This window comes from Oncorhynchus kisutch, linkage group LG6 (genome assembly GCF_002021735.2).
Source record: "Oncorhynchus kisutch isolate 150728-3 linkage group LG6, Okis_V2, whole genome shotgun sequence".
Lineage (NCBI taxonomy): Eukaryota > Metazoa > Chordata > Actinopteri > Salmoniformes > Salmonidae > Oncorhynchus > Oncorhynchus kisutch.
Window position 1 is genome coordinate 9,086,931 of NC_034179.2, and position 21,776 is coordinate 9,108,706.

At 43.2% G+C, this 21,776-nt stretch overlaps 1 protein-coding gene across 3 annotated transcripts in view; it reads right to left on the reverse strand.

The window, feature by feature from the left end:
* ptpn13 (protein tyrosine phosphatase non-receptor type 13) overlaps nucleotides 1-20,772 on the reverse strand; it is a 149,284-nt gene extending 128,512 nt beyond the window's left edge. For all 3 annotated transcript variants that reach the window (XM_031826089.1, XM_031826088.1, XM_031826087.1), the window contains exon 1: nucleotides 20,433-20,772. The gene's annotated coding sequence lies outside the window, so the exon portion shown is untranslated. The remainder of the gene's footprint in view (nucleotides 1-20,432) is intronic.
* Between the last annotated feature and the right edge of the window lie 1,004 nt (nucleotides 20,773-21,776).

Below are 21,776 nucleotides of genomic sequence, written 5' to 3' on the forward strand. Positions count from 1 at the left end.
TATATACACACTGCTCCAAAAAATAAAGGGAACACTAAAATAACATATCCTAGATCTGAATGAATGAAATATTCTTATGAAATAGTTTTTTCTTTACATAGTTGAATGTGCTGACAACAAAATCACAAAAATTATCAATGGAAATCAAATTGATCAACTCATGGGAGGTCTGGATTTGGAGTCACACTCAAAATGAAAGTGGAAAACTACACTACAGGCTGATCCAACTTTGATGTAATGTCCTTAAAACAGGTCAAAATTAGGCTCAGTAGTGTGTGTGGCCTCCACATGCCTGTATGACCTCCCTACAACGCCTGGGCATGCTCCTGATGAGGTGGCAGATGGTCTCCTGAGGGATCTCCTCCCAGACCTGGACTAAAGCATCTGCCAACTCCTGGACAGTCTGTGGTGCAACGTGGCGTTGGTGGATGGAGCGAGACATGACGTCCCAGAGGTGCTCAATTGGATTCAGGTCTGGGGAATGGGTGGGCCAGTCCATAGCATCAATGCCTTCCTCTTGCAGGAACTGCTGACACACTCCAGCCACATGAGGCCTAGCATTGTCTTGCATTAGGAGAAACCCAGGGCCAACCGCACCAGCATATGATCTCACAAGGGGTCTGAGGATCTCATCTCAATACCTAATGGCAGTCACGCTACCTCTGGCGAGCACATGGAGGGCTGTGCGACTCCCCAAAGAAATGCCACCCCACACCATGACTGACCCATCGCCAAACCGGTCATGCTGGAGGATGTTGCAGGCAGCAGAACTTCTCCACGGCGTCTCCAGACTGTCACGTCTGTCACATGTGCTCAGTGTGAACCTGCTATCATCTGTGAAGAGCACAGGGCGCCAGTGGCGAATTTGCCAATCTTGGTGTTCTCTGGCAAATGCCAAACGTCCTGCACGGTGTTGGGCTGTAAGCACAACTCCCACCTGTGGACGTCGGGCCCTCATACCACACTCATGGAGTCTGTTTCTGACCGTTTGAGCAGACACATGCACATTTGTGGCCTGCTGGAGGTCATTTTGCAAGGCTCTGGCCGTGCTCCTCCTGCTCCTCCTTGCACAAAGGCGGAGGTAGCGGTCCTGCTGCTGGGTTGTTGCCCTCCTACGGCCTCCTACACGTCTCCTGATGTACTGGCCTGTCTCCTGGTAGCGCCTCCATGCTCTGGACACTACGCTGACAGACGCAGCAAATCTTCTTGCCACAGCTCGCATTGATGTGTCATCCTGGATGAGCTGCACTACCTGAGCCAGTTGTGTGGGTTGTAGACTCAGTCTCATGCTACCACTAGAGTGAAAGCACCGCCAGCATTCAAAAGTGACCAAAACATCAGCCAGGAAGCATAGGAACTGAGAAGTGGTCTGTGGTCCCCACCTGCAGAACCACTCCTTTATTTGGGGTGTCATGCTAATTGCCTATAATTTCCAACTGTTGTCTATTCCATTTGCACAACAGCATGTGAAATTTATTGTCAATCAGTGTTGCTTTCTAAGTGGACAGTTTGATTTCAATGTCTGCCATTGTTTAAACAACACAATGTAACTCCAAGTCAATCACACTTCTGTGAAATCAAACTGTCCACTTAGGAAGCAACACTGATGTGTATATACAGCATATAGAATATTAAAGATTTCTTCAAACCTTTGTCATCTGAAATGCAATGCATCTCAAAGAACCAAGAAATCACCAGTATATTGAAAAGTTATTGCTTAGGCTAGCGCACGCGTGGGTCCTTCCTTAACCAACAATAAATACACAAAATGTACTAGAAAATGCATTTTACAATGCTTTCCTTGAAATTCCTTAGGAATTAAGAGTGCTGCATACCTCAAGAACTATATACATTTTCTGCACTTTCATAATAACACTAGAGATAAAAATGGTGTGGACGTGATATTCTGCATTGTGGACGTGATATTCTGCATTGTGGACGTGATATTCTGCATTGTGGACGTGATATTCTGCATTGTGGACGTGATATTCTGCATTGTGGACGTGATATTCTGCATTGTGGACGTGACAGGGTCCCAAAAGACAGAAAGCAAATGACACATGGATTCCATTTCAAATTTACATAGATTTAGAAATGTCATTCTATATTATTAATGACAGATGTTTTATTAAAAATGGTCCTTCCTGAGGCCTTCCGGGTGGCGCAGTGGTTAAGGGCGCTGTACTGAAATGCCAGCTGTGCCACCGGAGACCCTGGGTTTGCGCCCAGACTCTGTCATAACCGGCCGCAGCCGGGAGGTCCGTGGGGCAACGCACAATTGGCCTAGCATCGTCCGGGTTAGGGAGGGCTTGGCCGGTAGGGATATCCTTGTCTCATCGCGCACCAGCGACTCATGTGGCGGGCAGTGCGTGCTAACCAAGGTTGCCAGGTGCACGGTGTTTCCTCCGACACATTGTTGCGGCTGGCTTCCGGGTTGGATGCGCGCTGTGTTAAGAAGCAGTGTGAAATCGGAGGACGCATGACTTTCAACCTTAGTCTCTCCCGAGCCCGTAAGGGAGTTGTAGCGATGAGACAAGATAGTAGCTACTAACAACTGGATACCACGAAATTGGGGGGAAAAAGGGGTCAAATTCAAAAATAAAATTCCAAAGTCCCTCCTCTTCCTGTTGTCCACAAAAAAGGACACAGAGACTGAACAACTTGACCTGCAGCCACCCAGGCCTGGTCGTCATTGGCTGGCGAGATGTACACAAATCTCGTGTGGTCGTTTCTTATCAAGAACTGCATCTCAACAGCATCAGAGTCAGTGTTAAAATGGGTTACCAGTCACACAAACTGCCTGTGACTCATGTGGCACACCGAGTATACCACAGAAAATACACGACATGTCTCAAGGCATAAAAGTCCTTCTTTAACCAGTCTCCTCCCCTTCATTTACACTAATTGAAGTGGATTTAACAAGTTACATAAGGGATCATAGCTTTCACCTGGATTCCCCTGGTCAGTCAGTCTATAAAACATTAGGATCTTTCCATGAAAAGTGTATACCTCTAACCCTAGACTCAGGGACTGATACTCATTTCATTCCCTTGTTTATTTGAGCTAGATGGACTCATTCTTCACTCATCCCTGCTATATATTGACATATATCATTAAGTTGATGTCTTTCCTATGAAGGGCTAAACTTCCCTTTCGTCATGTGATATGGTAAAACAAAACAAATTAAATTATAACCTACCAGTGGCTCAGGATTTACATTTTAGTATACATTTGTTGTCAGATTGTAAATCACCTAAGGCTTGCCAGTTGCAGTTAACAAGCATGCACAGGGCAGACTACACAGACCAATATTGTCACTGGGGGGTACCCGTAGTTACTCAGGAAGTTAAACTGGATCAAAATAAATAAATAGACCTTTTTATTATGCCATGTGATCACATGCAATGCGCCAGTTAGCAGAACAACGCATGATTACAGTTCATATGAGAACGAGAGAATAGATAGAACACACACACACCTACCAACACACACACACACCTACCAACACACACACACACACCTACCAACACACACACACACCTACCAACACACACACACACACCTACCTACCAACACACACACACACCTACCTACCAACACACACACACACACACCTACCTACCAACACACACACACACACCTACCTACCAACACACACACACACACCAACACACACACACCAACACACACACACCAACACACACACACACACACACACCAACACCTACACCCCAACACACCTACCAACACACACACACACCTACACACACACACACACCTACCAACACACACCTACCAACACCTACACACACACCTACCAACACACACACACCTACCAACACCTACACACACACCAACACACACCTACACACACACTTACCAACACCTACCCACACACACACACACCTACCAACACCTACACACACAGAGAGATAAAGATTGCCCACTAGCTGGGTCAAAAGAGACTAATCACACACACACGCGCTCCTGATGAAAGTAAACTTTGCACAGAAAGTTTGCATTCAATCATACTCTAAATGAGTCAACAATAACAACCTCTCCTCATCCGTTACAGATGTGACACTGCCTGCCCAAATCAGGGTTCATTCTATAACAGCACTGAATGGATAAACATTTCTTTATTGTTTCATTAACCTCCCGACTTGGTCAGAAACACAGGGGGACGACGACCGACGGGGGGGGTCCAAAACAAGCTATGTGAGCCCATTGTCAAAAGCTGTGAATTCTGGTTGACTGAAAATAGAGCCTTTCTATCCTACCTTGTACTAGAAAATAAATGTTTTTTTTGTGTTTTTTTTAAAGGCCAAATGTAAATACACACATTCAAGGTAAATCTTTAAAATAGTTAATGCGCAGGTTGACCTTACTATTGGAATTGCTCATAAGTAATGTGCTAAATAGGGTGGCAGTTAGGACTAATCATAGACATGCTTCATTTACAGTAGTTTAACTGCAGAACTAACACGTGTTCCACTAGAGACGCGTCTTAACAAAGCTCTGCTTGGGAAAAAAAACTCTTTGAATTCATTTCATACAGTCAAATGAGGCAAGACCTGAGAACAAGTCTAAACAATGTAGGGTCTACATTCAATCAGCTTCATATCGTCGGGGTATGGACTCTATGATGTGCCAAGCGTCAAGTCTGGAGGAAACCTGGCACCATCCCTATGGTGGTGGCAGCATCACGCTGTGGGGATGTTTTTTTTTGCAGCAGGGACTGGGAGACTAGTCAAGATCGAGGCAAAGATGAACAGAGAAAAGTACAGAGATCTTTGATGAAAACCTGCTCCAGAGCACTCAGGACCTCAGACTGGGGTGAAGGTTCATCTTCCAACAGCACAACGACCCTAAGCAGACATGCTAAGACAACGCAGGAGTAGCGTCAGGACAAGTCTCTGAATGTCCTCGAGTGGACCAGCCAAAGCCCGGAATTGAACCCGATTGAACATCTCTAGAGAGACCTGAATATAGCTGCACAGCAACCCTCCCCACCGAACCTCAGGGCGCTTGAGGGGATCTGCAGAGAGAAGTGGGAGAACCCCTACCCCCCCAAATACAGGTGTGCCAAGCTTATAGCTTCATACTCAAGACTCAAGGCTGTAATTGCTGCCAAAGGTGCTTCAACAAAAGTACTGGGTAAAGGGTTTGAATACTTATGTACAGTTGAAGTCAGAAGTTTACATACTCTTAGGTTGGAGTCATTAAAACTTGTTTTTCAACCACTCCACAAATTTCTTGTTAACAAACTATAGTTTTGGCAAGTCAGGACATCTACTTTGTGCATGACAAGTAATTTTTCCAACAATTGTTTACAGGCAGATTATTTCACTGTTTCACAATTCCAGTGGGTCAGAAGTTTACATACACTAAGTTGACTGAATTTAAACAGCTTGGAAAATTCCAGAAAATTATGTCATGGCTTTAGAAGCTCCTGATAGGCTAATTGACATCATGAGTCAATTGGAGGTGTACTTGTGGATGTATTTCAAGGCCTACAGGAAACTACATGTATGTATGATCTCTGTAATTGCAAACAAAGGTTTCTGTACCAAATATTAAGTTCTGCTTTTCTGATGTATCAAATACATATGTCATGCAATAAAATGCAAATTAATTACTTAACAATCATACAAAGTGATTTTCTGGATTTTTGTTTTAGATTCCTGTCTCTCACAGTGGAAGTGATCCTATGATAAAAATTACAGACCTCTACATGCTTTGTAAGTAGGAAAACATGCAAATTCGGCAGTGTATCAAATACTTGTTCTCCCCACTGTATATGGGATTTGATACTGTGATGTTATTGTGATTCCATGTTCCAAACACATTGCTCACCATATGTCTGCTGCAGAGAGACAAGACAGAGACATGAGAAAACTAGTTTAGATCAGTCATGTTAATAAAAGTGCTGAAAACAAATGTATTCCCAAAATGGAGAACAGTTTGGGCTGAGTTTGCAGTGCGGGAGTGGGGGAGGGATTCAGAGTGTCTATGATTAACGGACAAGGCGAAGCACATCATAGAGGACCCCACACAACATTTTGCCCAATGTTAAGAATAGGAGCAGGGTAAGTTGTTCCGTCAGCCATCGAGCTGCTGGACCAGCGGGACAGTAGGCTGCAGGCTTTGAATTGAATAGATTTTTTTTTTTTTTTTTACCTTTATTTAACCAGGCAAGTCAGTTAAGAACAAATTCTTATTTTCAATGATGGCCTAGGAACAGTGGGTTAACTGCCTGTTCAGGGGCAGAACGACAGATTTGTACCTTGTCAGTTTGGGGATTTGAACATGAAACCTTTCGGTTACTAGTCCAACGCTCTAACCACTAGGCTACCCTGCCGCCCCAGTATACAGTACGTGAATATGTAAATCTGTGACTTTCACGGTTTCAGTACTGCATGTAATAGTGTTGCGTATTTGTATGCTGACGCCACAAAAAAAATGGTTTTATGTAAATGGACAATAAAATATTTCTTACAGTAGAGTTCATTACACAGTAGAGAACTCTACAGTTGAGTACACTGTAATATATTGTAGTTTACTGTGCTGTACAAACTTGTGAAAGACATTTATTAAATGTTTTAATTTATTTCACCTTTATTTAACCAGGTAGGCCAGTTGAGAACACCTTTATTTAACCAGGTAGGCTAGTTGAGAACACCTTTATTTAACCAGGTAGGCTAGTTGAGAACACCTTTATTTAACCAGGTAGGCCAGTTGAGAACACCTTTATTTAACCAGGTAGGCTAGTTGAGAACACCTTTATTTAACCAGGTAGGCCAGTTGAGAACACCTTTATTTAACCAGGTAGGCTAGTTGAGAACACCTTTATTTAACCAGGTAGGCTAGTTGAGAACACCTTTATTTAACCAGGTAGGCCAGTTGAGAACACCTTTATTTAACCAGGTAGGCTAGTTGAGAACACCTTTATTTAACCAGGTAGGCTAGTTGAGAACACCTTTATTTAACCAGGTAGGCCAGTTGAGAACACCTTTATTTAACCAGGTAGGCTAGTTGAGAACACCTTTATTTAACCAGGTAGGCTAGTTGAGAACACCTTTATTTAACCAGGTAGGCTAGTTGAGAACACCTTTATTTAACCAGGTAGGCTAGTTGAGAACACCTTTATTTAACCAGGTAGGCCAGTTGAGAACACCTTTATTTAACCAGGTAGGCTAGTTGAGAACACCTTTATTTAACCAGGTAGGCTAGTTGAGAACACCTTTATTTAACCAGGTAGGCCAGTTGAGAACACCTTTATTTAACCAGGTAGGCCAGTTGAGAACACCTTTATTTAACCAGGTAGGCCAGTTGAGAACACCTTTATTTAACCAGGTAGGCTAGTTGAGAACACCTTTATTTAACCAGGTAGGCCAGTTGAGAACACCTTTATTTAACCAGGTAGGCCAGTTGAGAACACCTTTATTTAACCAGGTAGGCCAGTTGAGAACACCTTTATTTAACCAGGTAGGCTAGTTGAGAACACCTTTATTTAACCAGGTAGGCTAGTTGAGAACACCTTTATTTAACCAGGTAGGCTAGTTGAGAACACCTTTATTTAACCAGGTAGGCTAGTTGAGAACACCTTTATTTAACCAGGTAGGCTAGTTGAGAACACCTTTATTTAACCAGGTAGGCCAGTTGAGAACACCTTTATTTAACCAGGTAGGCTAGTTGAGAACACCTTTATTTAACCAGGTAGGCCAGTTGAGAACACCTTTATTTAACCAGGTAGGCTAGTTGAGAACACCTTTATTTAACCAGGTAGGCCAGTTGAGAACACCTTTATTTAACCAGGTAGGCCAGTTGAGAACACCTTTATTTAACCAGGTAGGCTAGTTGAGAACACCTTTATTTAACCAGGTAGGCTAGTTGAGAACACCTTTATTTAACCAGGTATGCTAGTTGAGAACAAGTTCTCATTTGCAACTGCGACCTGGCCAAGATAAAGCATGGCAGTGTGAACAGACAACAGAGTTACACATGGAGTAAACACAAGTCAATAACACAGTAGAAAAAAAGGGGAGTCTATATACATATTTGGTACAGACTTTATCCGGTCCAGACCAACCAAATTTGGTATTTGAGGGCAGAGCTCATTAAAAATAGCAGCATATACTCGTGTGTAAAAATAACACCCAAATAAGTAAAAGGAAGCTATTTAATATGTATACCTTTTGTGTACCTATTTAGGATACATCACCATGAAGATCATGATATTAATTTCCATAATTATTCATTTCTTATGCATCAAGGTCCCATGATAAAATTCTGTTACAGAAAGGTAGTTAGTTACCAGGTGTAAATCCATTTCACTTTACTACTTTAAAGTAGTGCACTATATATAGGGAATAGGGTTTCATAGGGCTCTGGTCCAAAGTAGTGCACTATATAGGGAATAGGGTTTCATAGGGCTCTGGTCAAAAGTAGTGCACTATATAGGGAATTGGGTTCCATAGGGCTCTGGTCTAAAGTAGTGCACTATATAGGGAATAGGGTTTCATAGGGCTCTGGTCAAAAGTAGTGCACTATATATAGGGAATAGGGTTTCATAGGGCTCTGGTCTAAAGTAGTGCACTATATAGGGAATAGGGTTCTATAGGGCTCTGGTCTAAAGTAGTGCACTATATATAGGGAATAGGGTTTCATAGGGCTCTGGTCTAAAGTAGTGCACTATATAGGGACTAGGGTTCTATAGGGCTCTGGTCTAAAGTAGTGCACTATATATAGGGAATAGGGTTTCATAGGGCTCTGGTCTAAAGTAGTGCACTATATAGGAAATAGGGTTCCATAGGGCTCTGGTCAAAAGTAGTGCACTATATAGGGAATAGGGTTCCATAGGGCTCTGGTCAAAAGTTGTGCACTATATAGGGAATAGGGTTTCATAGGGCTCTGGTCTAAAGTAGTGCACTATATAGGGAATAGGGTTTCATAGGGCTCTGGTCTAAAGTAGTGCACTATATAGGGAATCGGGTTTCATTTGGGATGCATACAGTGTGATAAACCCCAGCTGCTAGGCTGGGGCGATAAAGTATGTTGAAATCCTCTAAATCCCATTGCGATGTGATGCAAGTGAAGTATAGGAAGCGTCAGGTTTTAAAAGGATTACATTTCACTAAGCAAAAACCATTAGTACCTAAATAGGTGTGCGTCAAATTTCAATTGAAATGTGGAGTCAGACCGTCTGTGGGGTTTACTGCCTGTTGCTGTAATGCTGATGTAACAGGGCTACATCAGTTATGGGTTGTAGTGTTTCCCCTATATTTGTATAGATGAATGCCCCAGGAAGAAAGTAGTTGCTGCTCACCACCAACACCAAATAAAGCTCTAAAAACATAGATTCTGTCGTGAATATTACACGCTGGGATGGATCGGTTTTGCAGAAACCTCTGCTAAATCCTGAAGCTTATCTAACGCAATCCACGCTGGTCAAAATGCAGAAGAAAAAAAAAATAGCTAAGAATCAGCATCGCAATCTACAAAATCTGCCAAATGGGTGCAAATGAGGACACAATTATTCTAATGGATGGTAAGTGGATCAGTACGGTAGAGTTGATGAATAGGCATGCAGGGATAGTAATACATATTTATGCAAGAATGCAAGTTAAAATACTTTGGTCAATGGGATGGATCCAGGACCAAAGGGAAAGTGGGTTACAACCCATAACGATACTCATTAAAAAAACACGACAGAATGGGTGAGAGTGAGTAGCACGGAGAAGACCGTGGCCCAATTGTTTAGCGTTCTTGTTATTTCAACAGAGACCTAACAGTGGAATGTTTTTATCCTGACAGAGGCTGCTATGGAGGGCAGGCCCTATTCTGAGAGAGGAGAGAGAGAGAGAGAGAAGCTGGCATGCGAGAGAGAGCTGGCATGAGAGAGAGAGCTGGCATGAGAGAGAAAAAGAAAGTGCGTGAGAGAGAAATTAAAAAGAGAGAAGGCAAGAAAGAAACTGCACAAGAGTGAAAAAGAGCAAGAGAGCAAAAGGAGAGAAAGAGGGTGTGAGTGAGAGTCATTTTCTCTTTCCAAAAGGGGGTTGGTTTGTTTTATTCCAAGTTATTTCCCACACTACATTTAGAGAGGAACAAACTAAGACTACTATGTCACAGTCACAAGAAGGTGCTATACATGGTCACAAGCTAGATTGTATATTCTAAAATCCACAAAGAAAAAAAAATTGCGCCTTTACCCACCAGTGGTGTTTCCAATGGTGCGTTTCCACCAAACTGTTGCAGATCAAAATGAGTGTGTGATGACGTAGTGCACACAAAAACACACTTTTTGCTTAAAAAGTGCAACGGACAGCATTTTAGAAACATGAAAATGTATTAAAATCTGTTCATTTACACCCCCAGGATGAACTACACTTTTCTTTTTGTTCCATTTGGAACAAGCACTCAGTCATTTTCATAAATTCATATAGAGTGTTTGGGAATGACATACAATACTGGACAAAGCTGCCAAGGCAAAGGGTGGCTACTTGGAAGATTCAAAAATATATTTGGATTTGTTTAACTTTTTTGACTAGTACATGATTCCATGTGTTATTTCATAGTTTTGATGTCTTCACTAATTATTCTACAATGTAGAAAAGAGTAAAAAATAAAAGAGAATACCCTTGAATGAGTATGTGTGTCCAAACCTTTAAACTGGTCCTGTATACTAAGGAATTTGTGAAAATTCTGTAGCAATATCGAGTGGGAAAACAGCTGTGCATTTGGACAATGAGTAGATACTGCAGTAAATAAAACCTAATAAAACATCTGTCCTGTCCAGGACCGGCGTCTACACAGACCGGTGGGCTATATATAGCCAAGCAGAGCTTCATTAGGCCTATATCATTTGCCACACGGGCCTGTCATCGTTCAATCAATCAATCAAATGTATTTATAAAGCCCTTCGTACATCAGCTGATATCTCAAAGTGCTGTACAGAAACCCAGCCTAAAACCCCCAAACAGCAAGCAATGCAGGTGTAGAAGCACGGTGGCTAGGAAAAACTCCATAAAAACTCCCCAAAACCTAGGAAGAAACCTAGAGAGGAACCAGGCTATGTGGGGTGGCCAGTCCTCTTCTGGCTGTGCCAGGTGGAGATTATAACAGAACATGGCCAAGATGTTCAAATGTTCATAAATGACCAGCATGGTCGTATAATAATAAGGCAGAACATCATTCACTTGCCAAAAGCCACACCTGTATGGATTTCTGCAAATAGCACGGGAGGACTTACATTTGGGAACTTTACAGTCCTATTGATAAAACACCATGAAAAGATGGGCAACTGGTGGAGAGAGCGTCTGCACATCAACAACAAGATCAAACAACTAATGCTAGCCAGAGTGAGATGCGCTAAAATCTAACGAGGCAACCAACACTAGATAAATGTTAGCAAACTTTTTCAGCTAGTTGGCCCGTCAACTGCACTGATAAACGATGGGGAACAGTAGCCTGCTCGTCCTTCTGCAGCTTGCCTGCCAATACACGCTTGTCTCAACCCACGTTTTGACAACTGAAAGGGAACTTGCCTGCCTCACAAATACATTTGACTGACAACAGATATGTTAATTTTGGACAACAGTCATTCATGTTCAGAATAGCTAGCAAAGCAATTCACATGTTTTACTAGCTAATCAAATGACACCTGCAACTGCGACCCAAACTGGCCATGGTTTTATAAGAAAAAAACATGTCCCTTTATAAATGTCTACAGGACGCTGTATATAGCATTTTAAAATTAAAACAAAACATATTTATCCAGCCTTTGCTGCTATGCTTGCAGATGTGCATAATATGCTGCTAATATGTGCATAATATGCTGCTAATATGTGCATAATATGCTGCTAATATGTGCATAATATTCTGCTAATATGTGCATAATATGCTGCTAATATGTGCATAATATGCTGCTAATATGTGCATAATATGCTGCTAATATGTGCATAATATGCTGCTAATATGTGCATAATATGCTGCTAATATGTGCATAATATGCTGCTAATATGTGCATAATATGCTGCTAATATGTGCATAATATGCTGCGACTAATCAAAAAGTATTTAATAACTTCAAAACAAAAAAAATGCAGCTATAAGTTTAAACATGTTTTTCGGGTTTTTGCACAGCATGGATCACCAGTGCAGTTGAATGCAGCTGTAATGTCCTGTAGTGTCCTGTAGTGTCTAATGTCCTGTAATGTCCTGTAGTGTCTAATGTCCTGTAATGTCCTGTAGTTAAGTAGCCAGCCTAGACTACTGCTGTAATGTCCTGTAATGTCTAATGTCCTGTAATGTCCTGTAGTGTCTAATGTCCTGTAATGTCCTGTAGTGTCTAATGTCCTGTAGTGTCTAATGTCCTGTAGTGTCCTGTAGTTAAGTAGCCAGCCTAGACTACTGCTGTAATGTCCTGTAATGTCCTGTAATGTCTAATGTCCTGTAATGTCCTGTAGTGTCTAATGTCCTGTAGTGTCTAATGTCCTGTAATGTCCTGTAATGTCCTGTAGTTAAGTAGCCAGCCTAGACTACTGCTGTAATGTCCTGTAATGTCTAATGTCCTGTATGGTCCTGTAATGTCCTGTAGTGTCTAATGTCCTGTAGTGTCCTGTAATGTCCTGTAATGTCTAATGTCCTGTAATGTCCTGTAGTTAAGTAGCCAGCCTAGACTACTGCTGTAATGTCCTGTAATGTCTAATGTCCTGTATGGTCCTGTAATGTCTAATGTCCTGTATGGTCCTGTAATGTCTAATGTCCTGTATGGTCCTGTAATGTCCTGTAGTTAAGTAGCCAGCCTAGACTACTGCTCTAATGTCCTGTAGTTAAGTAGCCAGCCTAGACTACTGCTGTAATGTCCTGTAATGTCTAATGTCCTGTATGGTCCTGTAATGTCTAATGTCCTGTATGGTCCTGTAATGTCCTGTAGTTAAGTAGCCAGCCTAGACTACTGCTGTAATGTCCTGTAATGTCTAATGTCCTGTATGGTCCTGTAATGTCTAATGTCCTGTATGGTCCTGTAATGTCTAATGTCCTGTATGGTCCTGTAATGTCTAATGTCCTGTATGGTCCTGTAATGTCATGTAGTTAAGTAGCCAGCCTAGACTACTGCTGTAATGTTGCTCTAACAGGCCTACTACATGTTCTACTGCTCTAACAGGCCTACTACATGTTCTACTGCTCTAACAGGCCTACTACATGTTCTACTGCTCTAACAGGCCTACTACATGTTCTACTGCTGTAACAGGCCTACTACATGTTCTACTGCTGTAACAGGCCTACTACATGTTCTACTGCTCTAACAGGCCTACTACATGTTCTACTGCTCTAACAGGCCTACTACATGTTCTACTGCTCTAACAGGCCTACTACATGTTCTACTGCTGTAACAGGCCTACTACATGTTCTACTGCTGTAACAGGCCTACTACATGTTCTACTGCTCTAACAGGCCTACTACATGTTCTACTGCTCTAACAGGCCTACTACATGTTCTACTGCTCTAACAGGCCTACTACATGTTCTACTGCTCTAACAGGCCTACTACATGTTCTACTGCTCTAACAGGCCTACTACATGTTCTACTGCTCTAACAGGCCTACTACATGTTCTACTGCTCTAACAGGCCTACTACATGTTCTACTGCTCTAACAGGCCTACCACATGTTCTACTGCTCTAACAGGCCTACTACATGTTCTACTGCTGTAACAGGCCTACTACATGTTCTACTGCTGTAACAGGCCTACTACATGTTCTACTGCTCTAACAGGCCTACTACATGTTCTACTGCTCTAACAGGCCTACTACATGTTCTACTGCTCTAACAGGCCTACTACATGTTCTACTGCTCTAACAGGCCTACTACATGTTCTACTGCTCTAACAGGCCTACTACATGTTCTACTGCTCTAACAGGCCTACTACATGTTCTACTGCTCTAACAGGCCTACTACATGTTCTACTGCTGTAACAGGCCTACTACATGTTCTACTGCTGTAACAGGCCTACTACATGTTCTACTGCTGTAACAGGCCTACTACATGTTCTACTGCTGTAACAGGCCTACTACATGTTCTACTGCTCTAACAGGCCTACTACATGTTCTACTGCTCTAACAGGCCTACTACATGTTCTACTGCTCTAACAGGCCTACTACATGTTCTACTGCTCTAACAGGCCTACTACATGTTCTACTGCTCTAACAGGCCTACTACATGTTCTACTGCTCTAACAGGCCTACCACATGTTCTACTGCTCTAACAGGCCTACCACATGTTCTACTGCTCTAACAGGCCTACTACATGTTCTACTGCTGTAACAGGCCTACTACATGTTCTACTGCTGTAACAGGCCTACTACATGTTCTACTGCTGTAACAGGCCTACTACATGTTCTACTGCTGTAACAGGCCTACTACATGTTCTACTGCTGTAACAGGCCTACTACATGTTCTACTGCTGTAACAGGCCTACTACATGTTCTACTGCTGTAACAGGCCTACTACATGTTCTACTGCTCTAACAGGCCTACTACATGTTCTACTGCTCTAACAGGCCTACTACATGTTCTACTGCTCTAATGTTGCTCTAACAGGCCTACTACATGTTCTACTGCTCTAACAGGCCTACTACATGTTCTACTGCTCTAACAGGCCTACTACATGTTCTACTGCTCTAACAGGCCTACTACATGTTCTACTGCTCTAATGTTGCTCTAACAGGCCTCTACTTGCTTGTCCTCTGCATGGTGTTTTGTTGCAGGTTTAGTTTTTTTGGTTATTCATTATGAAGCTTTAAAAACCAAAGCCAGACTGCAACATTTTAGTAGCTTAGCTAGGGCTGTGGCGTGTGTCTATAGAACTACACGTTCCCTCCACTGTGCGTTGTAAAACGGCACAAACACATTTCAGAGCAATTGAAGTTAAAGCCTGATGTGCTGGCATTGGTAAATGTAATTTCATAAAGTAGATGGCTCAACTGTTGACTCGTTTGGTTGTCCTAGTTGACCCACAGGCTTTGGGTTCGACAGGCACGCTAGCCTATTTCCCCCCCTTATGACAGACTTGTGATCATTGCCCTTGCTGGTTTGATTATATTGACATTTCCAGCCTTAGTCGCCCATAAAACAGTGCATCCCGAATGGGTGGAGGCAGCAAACAATGATAGCAATATTTTTTTGACTACCAAGAAAATGTATTGGTGATTAATATTAAATCAAGCATTGAACTGCATCCATCTATTCTGCTAAAAAAATGTCTTAGTGTACGTCACGACATTTATAAAATTGTTCCGAAACATACTGTTTCCATCACAGCTGTCACGGTTTATTCATAACATGTTATGACTTTACTCGCATAAAAACTGTGGATGGAAACATGGTTAGTGTCACATGAAGGATTTTAACTAAGACTACTATGGTATACAGGGTAACAGTCACAAGAAGGATTTTAACTTAAGAGTCCCTGGTCTTAGGTTGTCCCAAATGGCACCCACAAATTTTATTTGTCACATTCGCAAAATACAACAGGTGTAAACGTTACAGTGAAATGCTTACTAACAAGCGCTTAAACCTCAATGCGGTTTTAAGAACAAATTCTTATTTTCAATGACTGCCTAGGAACAGTGGGTTAACTGCCTGTTCAGGGGCAGAACGACAGATTTGTACCTTGTCAGCTCGGGGATTTGAACTTGCAACCTTTCGGTTACTAGTCCAACTCTCTAACCACTAGGCTACCCTGCCGCCCCAAATATAAGGAATAGGGTGGCTTTTGGGACGTAGCCCTACTCTGTGGTGCTGTAGTGTTTTTCCCTCTCGCTGGTCTGATGCAGTTACTCACCATGAAAAACAACCCACTCTGTAAAATTACATTTTTCAAGTGGGTGAATAAGACTGAATCAGACAGATAACATAAATTGCCTCAGATTTACTGCCATTTTTCTCTGCCTTTTAGGCCTAACAGAGATTTTTTTTTTTTAAAGGAGACTACACACACACACACACCTTCCTTCCTTCCTTCCTTTCCCGAACTTCACAGAAATCCCTCAAAAACTCACAAGTAATAATGGACAACTTTTGGAAGCAAATCAAAAAGAAAAGCTGAAAATGTTACACAACACAGGCTTAGTTTCCAACAGCATAATGATTCAGACATCTGAAAACAAGCTGTTGGTTCATTTTCTCCATACGTTGGAGCGGAGGTTGGGTCAGAGCTGGTAAAACCATTTGGATCAGAAGGGGGGGGGGAGAGCTGGTAAAACCATTTGGATCAGAAGGGGGGGGGGGGGAGCTGGTAAAACCATTTGGATCAGAAGGGGGGGGGAGCTGGTAAAACCATTTGGATCAGAAGGGGGGGGGAGCTGGTAAAACCATTTAGATCAGAAGGGGGGGGGGGGGAGCTGGTAAAACCATTTGGATCAGAAGGGGGGGGGGGGAGCTGGTAAAACCATTTGGATCAGAAGGGGGAGGGGAGCTGGTAAAACCATTTGGATCAGAAGGGGGGGGGGGGCTGGTAAAACCATTTGGATCAGAAGGGGGGAGGGGAGCTGGTAAAACCATTTGGATCAGAAGGGGGGAGGGGTGCTGGTAAAACCATTTGGATCAGAAGGGGGGGGGGGGAGCTGGTAAAACCATTTGGATCAGAAGGGGGGGGGAGCTGGTAAAACCATTTGGATCAGAAGGGCGGGGGAGCTGGTAAAACCATTTGGATCAGAAGGGGGGGGGAGCTGGTAAAACCATTTGGATCAGAAGGGGGGGGGGGGGCTGGTAAAACCATTTGGATCAGAAGGGGGGGGGGGGGGAGCTGGTAAAACCATTTGGATCAGAAGGGGGGGGGCTGGTAAAACCATTTGGATCAGAAGGGGGGGGGGGGGCTGGTAAAACCATTTGGATCAGAAGGGGGGGGGGGGCTGGTAAAACCATTTGGATCAGAAGGGGGGGGGGGGCTGGTAAAACCATTTGGATCAGAAGGGGGGGGGGCTGGTAAAACCATTTGGATCAGAAGGGGGGGCTGGTAAAACCATTTGGATCAGAAGGGGGGTTGGGGAGGAACTGTAATAGTGATAGGGGGAGAAGGAAAAATATATATTATCGACAGCTGCATATCACAATATTATTTTTGAATGATATGGATATTTGACTAAGTATGAATGTGTATTTATTTGAGTTTTTGTTTTGTAGCACCTACAGATGAAACATTATGGCGTCTTAAAAAGGAAGCAGGGTAAAGGCAAAATGTCACAAATGTTCCAACTCAGTTATATTATCTCAGTTATCTCAGTTATGATTTAAGATTCAAATGTCAAACACATGTCAACATTCCTTCCTCCAAATGACCCTTCTATAGAGTCGATTGTGAAAATTCATGGTCCTGTTTTGTTCTAGTTTCGTGAGGAAAAAGCTTTCCTGGTCAGGTGACAGAGCAACGCCTTCCCTGGTCAGCTGACAGAGCAACGCCTTCCCTGGTCAGCTGACAGAGCAACGCCTTCCCTGGTCAGCTGACAGAGCAACGCCTTCCCTGGTCAGCTGACAGAGCAACGCCTTCCCTGGTCAGCTGACAGAGCAACGCCTTCCCTGGTCAGCTGACAGAGCAACGCCTTCCCTGGTCAGCTGACAGAGCAACGCCTTCCCTGGTCAGGTGACAGAGCAACGCCTTCCCTGGTCAGGTGACAGAGCAACGCCTTCCCTGGTCAGGTGAGAGAGCCACGCCTTCCCTGGTCAGGTGACAGAGCCACGCCTTCCCTGGTCAGGTGACAGAGCCACGCCTTCCCTGGTCAGGTGACAGAGCAACGCCTTCCCTGGTCAGGTGACAGAGCAACGCCTTCCCTGGTCAGGTGACAGAGCAACGCCTTTCCTGGTCAGGTGACAGAGCAACGCCTTCCCTGGTCAGCTGACAGAGCAACGCCTTCCCTGGTCAGCTGACAGAGCAACGCCTTCCCTGGTCAGCTGACAGAGCAACGCCTTCCCTGGTCAGGTGACAGAGCAACGCCTTCCCTGGTCAGGTGACAGAGCAACGCCTTCCCTGGTCAGGTGACAGAGCAACGCCTTCCCTGGTCAGGTGACAGAGCAACGCCTTCCCTGGTCAGGTGACAGAGCAACGCCTTCCCTGGTCAGGTGACAGAGCCACGCCTTCCCTGGTCAGGTGACAGAGCCACGCCTTCCCTGGTCAGGTGACAGAGCCACGCCTTCCCTGGTCAGGTGACAGAGCCACGCCTTCCCTGGTCAGGTGACAGAGCCACGCCTTCCCTGGTCAGGTGACAGAGCCACGCCTTCCCTGGTCAGGTGACAGAGCCACGCCTTCCCTGGTCAGGTGACAGAGCAACGCCTTTCCTGGTCAGGTGACAGAGCAACGCCTTTCCTGGTCAGGTGACAGAGCAACGCCTTTCCTGGTCAGGTGACAGAGCAACGCCTTTCCTGGTCAGGTGACAGAGCAACGCCTTTCCTGGTCAGGTGACAGAGCAACGCCTTTCCTGGTCAGGTGACAGAGCAACGCCTTTCCTGGTCAGGTGACAGAGCAACGCCTTTCGTTCTGTCACTCATTCTCCTTTAAATGTGGGGGAAAACATCCGGTCCTATTGTTGATGTTTTGATGACAGGCAGCTAGACATAAAGCAGGTCCATCATTACTAAGCCCTTCAGTCATCTCTCTCTCCCCCTTTCGCCCCCTCCCTCCATCCATCGCAGCACTCTATTGGTCTTCACCTCATCCGCCCATTCCTGCTCATCACAGCATTACCATGGAGACACTGACATGCAGCTCATGGTTTTTTACTAAACCACACCACCACCACCACCACCCCCCCAGTTCACTCCTGATTCCGGGATTTCTGACATCCCTGACTTCAACCGGGAATTCTGGGTAAAGTTCCCAGAAAGTTTCTGGAATGTTGCAACCTTGCCCAAAACTCAACGTTCCTATTCTTATGTTTTCCTACTTCTTATTGTTGTTGCATTGTCAAGAAAGGAGCCTAAAAGTAAACATTTAGTTGGATGATAGATAGATATCTATCTATATGCATCTTATCTACACAATGTGTACCATGTACATACAACTAGTGAAACATGTTGGTTTTCCCCATAGCATTATAACTCAAACATAAATACTGCCTTTTAGCCTACCAGTGATAAAGGAGCAATGCAACACCTTCCTAATCAAACTTGTCCTTATTAAAACTGGGACTTTGCTCATTAGTTGCTGCATGGCCAAACCCCCCAAAATAACTTTTGTTATATGGGACAAATTGTTCATTCATCTTCTGCCGATCTACCATTCCAGTGTTTAATTGCTATATTGTAATTACTTCTCCACCATGGCCTATTTATTGCCTTAACTCCCTTATCTTACCTCATTTACACTCACTGTATATAGACTTTGTTTTCTTTTGTTCTACTGTATTATTGACTGTATGTTTTGTTTATTCCATGTGTAACTCTGTGTTGTTGTATGTGTCGAATTGCTATGCTTCATCTTGGCCAGGTCGCAGTTGCAAGTGAGAACTTGTTCTCAACCAGCCTACCTGGTTAAATAAAGGTGAAATAAAAAATAAAATAAAAAACCTGAGTGTTGTCTTTACAAACATCTTATAGTTATGGATTGGGGGAGGGGAGAACTGCATTAGGCTTTATGCAATGTTGTCAACCAAGGAACCAAGACTAGATAGGTGGATGATTCTCTATTTAAAATCTGAAAGTTAAGTGAGATTCAAGGAACAGCTGAAATGCTATATTGAGTCATGATGCATTAATCTAATTGAACACGCGTTAGATTATCTAGCTGTAGTCCCCATGAGGATTCAACAGGTTTTTAGATGATACAGGCCTATATGTAACCTACAATCTGACAGAACCGCCAAAATGACCCTTGGTGGATTTCAATACTGGCTTCTAATGCAACTGTGAGCCTTTTATTTGGAATGATGATTAATATTATGCATTAGACCTTTTAGATTAAAGTTGAAACATTGTAACACATGTACACAGGGCAATGTTGCAGTTGATTCAGCTGGCTACTTCAGAGCGCTGATACTGGGTATTTTTTTGGTTCCATCCTGTGGCATCTCGTGCTACAGCATTTTTCCTCGAGCGATACCTTCCTTTACAACATTGTTGCAACACACATTCCATGCTACGTTCAAACCACATAGGTCAAGTTTCTACTAAAACGCAGCAACTATGTAACCATTAAAAGACAAGTAACGAAAAGTAAGACTATTTTTTTAAAATGGGTGTTTCCGCACATTCCTGTCTGAAAAAAGGTTGGCTTTAACCCCATGATAACAAAGCTATAACACTAGCACCGTGTCGGTTGTGAACAGTGAGTGATAGGCTGAGTAGTGCTAGCCGCTTTGCACGTCCATAAACTTTTATGCTAAATCAACTTTATAAAGAAAGCTCAACCTCTGGAAAAATAGATACAAAATAGTCAACTTACCGAGCGATGTATGACACTAAAGAGCTTGAAGGAAAAATGTTCACAGACCGACTATCCTACAGAAGCGCAAACAGACGAAACAAAACGTCATCGCATCCACAATAGAACATCTTAAAGTTGACCGCTGCCGCGAGACTGTCGGAAAGGATGCAACAGGTTAATGTCCTCACGAAAACGTATTCGATCAAAAAATATATATATATCCGTTAAAGATCATGTGGTTAAAAGTAACAAAACCCTGCGTTGAAAAATAATAATAATTTTAAACAGTCGTGGCGGGTTTGCCTGTCAATCCCCAGTTTGTTCGGCGAAGCCTAGTAACCATTACTGCTTATGAGCGTTTTCCTTCTCCAGTCCCCTCCCTTCTCCCGTCTAGCTGTGGCGGACTGGGAGTAACCAGACGCCATATTCACACTGTTCATTGGCTCTTAGCAGGGGGACCGTCTTCGTCATATAAGCATCTGAGACGTCTCTATAGTTACCCTCAACGGAGAGGAAAATACTGTACAGTAGGCTAAGGCTACTAATGTTGATATAGGTGCACCAGTACTCTTTTGGTCAAGTATAAAATCTGTCCAAGGTTTTCCATATGTGGTTTTCTAGGGATAGAGGGTAGCCATTCATTGTTGGTATTATTGAACAGTTTTATACAGTATATTTGTACAAAGGTCTGAGTAATTAACAATAGCTGGACCCTTGAATCCAAGCATTTTGGCAGGTCAACAAATAGAAACAACTAAATAACAAACGTAAAGTAATAGTGCATTCAAACTCTCTCTCTCTCTCTCTCCACTCCAATGTCTGGCGTGGATATTCTTCAGTGAGCCTACCACAGAGGCTGCTAGGAATGGGCTACCGTATACTTACAGTATCTCTCCCCACTCCTCCACACAAACGCACGATGTTCTCACTTCTTTCTTTCTCTCTTGTTCTCTGTCTCTCACGCTCACTCTCATACACTTTCTCTCACTCGTTTTCTCACTTTTTAACAAACAACTATCAATCGTTGTAGTCCTATTGACACAATACGAGTGCTTTTCGGGGTATATTTCGGCCATAGTTACTCGTGAGGAAAGTAGCACGTCATTTCACCACTTTCAGTGACTAACAAGAGAAGAATGAGGTTTCACACCACAAATGGCGGGGTATGAAGGGAAGAAATAGGCTCAACTCTGGTTCTGTTGTTTTTCTTAAGCCTCTACATTTCTCTTTCAGAAACATTATCCAGAGCAGCAGAAAGTGAGCTATTTCCAAGCAGACCACAAAATGTTTGTTTCAAGACATTTTTCTCCCACAAGATTTAAATCAGAGCACAGCAAATAGGCTAAGTGATTAAATACTGTA